At 39.9% G+C, this 5,074-nt stretch overlaps 1 non-coding gene across 1 annotated transcript; it reads left to right on the forward strand.

Annotated features, from left to right (window-relative positions):
- The first annotated feature begins 4,439 nt into the window (after positions 1–4,439).
- LOC125149789 (U6 spliceosomal RNA) lies at positions 4,440–4,542 on the forward strand. Its single transcript, XR_007146073.1, has one exon. It is a non-coding gene; the product is annotated as a U6 spliceosomal RNA (small nuclear RNA).
- The last annotated feature ends 532 nt before the right edge of the window (positions 4,543–5,074 follow it).

The raw sequence follows: 5,074 nt of genomic DNA on the forward strand, positions 1-5,074 counted from the left end.
TATTAGCTTTGCTAGCTCTTGTTGATTCTACAACTTCTGATCTCTCAAAACAGATCAATTTTATATTTCATCTGGCTTTTCTTGTTGGTCTTGGTGGGAGCTTTGGTCTCCTATGAGCTTACTCCATCCTACAACCTGTCTCTCATATTTTACTGATTTTACTTTCTTGGTCTATCTCTGTCTATTAGAATGTCATTTTTGGTGCACCTGGGTGGATTAGTCGTTTGTGTCCAACTTCAGCTCAGGTCATGATCTCACAGTTTGTGGGTTCAAGCCTTGCATGGGGCTCTGTGCTGATGATGGCTCAGAATCTGGAGCCTGGTTCAGATTCTGTGTTTCCCTCTCTCTCTCTGTCCCTCCCTCACTTGTGCTCTCTCTCTCTCTCTCTCTTTTTCATGAGGTCTTATATTGGTCTCCGCTTTCAGTGGTTATCACTGTGCCTGTCACAGTGTAGGCCCTTAGTAAACAGTTGTTGAACAAATATGTATATAAGCTATCCAACTACCTGTAACCCATAGACTAATTATTAACAAATGATGACATTACTTTGAGATAAGTAAATGTAAAATGGTGGCTATAAGCAAACCTGAAATTTACACCAGGGCATCTGAGAAGGCATTCCATAAAGAGGCTGTGATCCTTCAAAACAATTGAAAATATGCAGTGAGAAATTTGTGTAATTTCCAGTTGCAGGAAGCATATGAACAACATTGACAAACAGTGGTCATAAGCATGAGACTCAAACCAATAACAACAAGTCCCAGAATTCCTAATTACAATCATTGGCTCGCAATGAAGCTGTATTCCATTCAGACAATTCTATGGAGCTTGCTCCATAGAAAGTAATAGCAGGAATTGATGGTTGGATTTTTCATCTAATCAGTTTGGGGGAAGCCAGCCAATAAATATTGGATGGATAGATATAGAGATGGATAGATAGATAGATAGATAGATAGATAGATAGATGAGAGATAGATAGAGCAAGCTATAGGTATCAATAGCTATCCTGCTGAAGATTGAAGTGTCATTATCAGGGGCTAAGAGGTAGAGGAGAGAGGGGGATGCTATTTAAAGGGTTCAAGCCTTCGGTTATAAAATGAATAAGCTTTGGAGATCTAATGTATAGCCTGGTGACTATAGTTAATAACATTGTATTTTGTACTTGCAATTTGCTAAGAGGGTAGACCTTAAAGTGTTCTCACCACACACACACACACACACACACACACACAAACCAAAAAAATGTAACTCTGAATTGATGGATTTCTTAATTAATCTGACTCTGATAATCATGTCATGAAGTATATGTGTAGTAAACCATCACATTGTACACTTTGTGCATATAAATTTTATTTGTCAATTAAACCTCAATAAAACTGAAGAGCAAAACCGAAAACAAGTGCCGTCATTCCCCTGACATTTGCCTGGCCAGTGACTGTGCTAGAACTCCTAGCCGCCCCCACGATTTACAGTCTCAGCCGAGTGGGCCTTCTGGGAAACACAGTCCCGTCAAACACGAACCTGTTCAAGTACTTCCAGTGTGTGCTAGCTTCTTCAAAAGGTCATCTTAATATGCCACAACTACCTTTCAAATCTTTTCTTCCTTCTCAATGTCCTGTATTGAGAAGGACATTGTATTGAGATTTCTTCCTTCTCAATGTCCTTCTCAATGTCCTGTATTCAGTTTGTTGCTGCTTCCTGAACATTTGAATGTAACTCTTTCCTTCTTTCTATTTCTCAACAACTATCACCACATAAATTAAAATAAGCCACCTCCTCTTTCTCTGAGCACTTCTTTTTTTTCTCATCTCTTCTTTTTCTTTTTTCTTATAACAAATTTATTGAAATAGAATTCGTGTCTTTCTTTCTCACACTCATTTTACTTCACTTAATAGCAATCCTCATTAGCATATTGCTGGCTAGCATGATTTTCATAACAAATCCTAGAGTCTAGAGTAGGGGTGAAGAGGTCCTTGAAGGGAGAGAAGGAAAGAGCTGTAAGGGGGTAATGCCTAGCTGGTCCTTGCTGAGCAGAGGAAAGACAAGACCCTTTGAATATTCATACCAAAAAAATTTATACCACTAGCTACTTAGACAGGAAGTTAATTTAAAAGGTGGTCCCTGCCATAAATGAACTTCTAATTTGGGGGGGACGGATTACTTGGATATGAAGTAATAAAGGGTGGGAGGTGGGACTGGGGAGTGTCAAGTATGTCCTTTCTGACTTTGAGACAGAACAAGCCTTCCTGGAACTCTGACAAATACCTCAAGTTTAAAATGTCTCAAACCAAAGCCATTGTCTTTCCATAAAAAAACAAACAAAAACAAAAACAAAAGCAACTCCTTTGTGTTTCTCTTCCTTGTAGTTAATGGTTTCATGATCTTCCCACTTACTCAAGAAAGGAACCAGGGAATCATCCTCGACATCATCTCTGCTTCACATCCATTGGTCTCCAGGTTAATTGCTGTATTTGACTCCTCATCTGTCATCTGGACTGTCTTCATTGGTCTTCCATCCAGCTCTATGAGCCGTCCAATCCATCCTCTGTAATTGTGGCTTTCCAAGTATGTTTCTTGGAACTCCAGTTTTCTTGTTTTTTGCTCATTTTGTTTTGCTTTTGGCTGTTTGGTTGGGGCTCTGTTTGTTTTGGGAATCCCTACTTCCACTTCCACTAGAATGCCTCCTTTAATGTTGCGCACAGATCCTTCCCTAGCTTCCCCGCCTGAAGTAAAGCTTTTCCAAGTCTTCCGTGCATACAGGCTCTGACATGTGCCTCTGTTATTTGGTATCTGACCAAAGTGTTGCAATTACTTGATTTATAAATCTGTCTCCTCCGGGAGCGCATTAATTTTCTATTCTTCGTATGCTCAGATAATTGCAGAATTCTGGGTTTGATCTATGTTGGGACAAAGAGTGGATGATACTGTTAGTAACAAAGAGGAGGACGGCAGCAAAATGCTAGTTTGTGAAGGCATTAAATAATTTGCCTCTGAGGATACTGAGTTTGATATTTCTGTGAGCCATAAAGCTGGAAATAGTTAGTGAGAAATATGGATGTGGAATTCAGGGGACATCCAGTCTGGAGATGCAAACTTGATTATTAGCAGTATACAGATAACTAGGACAACTCCAAATGGTAACAATTAATCTATTTGCTCCATAGATTCTGGTGTGGAGAGGATTGTTCTGATGTAAGAAAGTCTATGTTTTGTGTCCTCCTTCTCATAGACATTTACCAGCTGAAGATTGAAATTTACATTGTAGGGGTGCCTGGGTGGCTCAGTCAGTTAAGCCTCTGACTTCAGCTCAGGTCGTGATCTTGTGGTTCTTCAGTTCGAGCCCCGTGTTGGGCTCTGTGCTGATAGCTCAGAGCCTGGAGCCTGCTTCAGATTCTGTGTCTCCCTCTCTCTTCCCCCGCTTCCCCCGCTCATGATCTGTCTCTCTTTCTCTCTCAAAAGTAAATAAAGATTTTAAAAAATTAAAAAAAAAGAAATTTACATTGTAGAATGTCATGAATAAGCAACATAGATTCATAGTTTCCTATAATTCTCTTTTAGGATGAAGAGGTTATAAACATTTTTTCCATTGTATTATAGATATGGAAGGCCATTTGAGGAGAAATGTTCAGGGTGCAACCATTGGTCAGACTTGCATTTAAATCCTGGCTCTATGAAAACCTACCAGTCTGAGCTTGATTAAGTCTGCTAACCTCTGTCAGCGTCAGTTTTCTTATTAGTAAATAGGAATAGTAATGCCTAAATTGTACACATATTGTTAATATTTTCAATGAGATAATATCTGTGAAAAGAAAACTCTGAGGGTGCCTGGGTGGCTTAGTTGGTTAAACGTCCGACTTTGGCTCAGGTCATGATCTCACAGTTCGTGAGTTTGAGCCCCACATGGGGCTCTGTGCTGACGGCTCAAAGCCTGGATCCTGTTTCAGATTCTATGTCTCATTCTCTCTCTGCCCCTCTGCTGCTCATGGTCTCTCTCTCTCTCTAACAAAAACCAAAACATTAAAAAAAGAACATTCTGGAATGCTTGCACACGGTAGGTGCTCAATAAATGTCTTCAAAAACCATTTATTGAATTCCCTCTATGTGCTATGCACTGTTCTAGGCACAAAGATCCCTTCCTTGGTGGAGCTTACACTCCAATGCAGGGAGAGGAGAGGAAACAATAAACAATGAACACAATGAACAAGTAAATTCTATTTTATGCCAAATGACAATGTAATTCATTTGACATTGAAACTCATGTAGTGCAGAGAGCCACAGACTTCAATGCCTGCAGGGGCCAGAAAAGAAATCAAAATAAATATGCCAGATTGGATGAAAAAACAGCCCTTTTTAATTATTCTGCTTTTGAAAAGATAAGAATACAGACAATATGACTCCTTTCTCTTCCTAAATCTACCTTCAAAAAATGATAGTACAGGGCTTGCTTCCACGACACATGTACTAAAATTGGGACGATACAGAGGATGAGCATGGTCCCTGTGCAAGGATGACACTCAAATGCGTGAAGCATTCCATATTTAAAAAGAAGGAAGAAAGAAAGAAAGAAAGAAAGGAAGGGAGGGAGGGGGGAAGGAATAGTACAAGTGTCATAACAAATGGCAGCTGACACCCTTCCTATCTGAGACACGAATGGCAAGCTTCACAGGTCACCGGCATCGGCAGAGGGCACTGGGAATGCCACTTTTTCACTTCTAGCCAATTGGTGGCCTTTGGGAACATGGACTCGGGGTCACCAGAACTGCCAAGTCTTCAAGAGAACTCACAAATTTACATTTTGGGTAAAAGGTCTTGTTTGGAATACAGCCATGTATTTATAATTTTTTTCAACTGTGAAAGTTTCCCGTCTTCTCCCTTCCTCCTCCCCTCCAAACTTTGCCAGCTACATCTGGCCAGCAGACATAAGCAAGTTTTAATGTCTAACACACCTTAAGTTTTACTTACTTGATTTTTTTAAATATGTTTTTGCTCTGCAGTATTTTGTCAAACTTGGCGAGTGAAAGAGCATGTCTCTTCACTCTGACTATATAGTCCCTTAACTAATGTATAAGGAATT

This window comes from Prionailurus viverrinus, chromosome D3, assembly GCF_022837055.1.
Source record: "Prionailurus viverrinus isolate Anna chromosome D3, UM_Priviv_1.0, whole genome shotgun sequence".
In the NCBI taxonomy this organism is placed as follows: domain Eukaryota; kingdom Metazoa; phylum Chordata; class Mammalia; order Carnivora; family Felidae; genus Prionailurus; species Prionailurus viverrinus.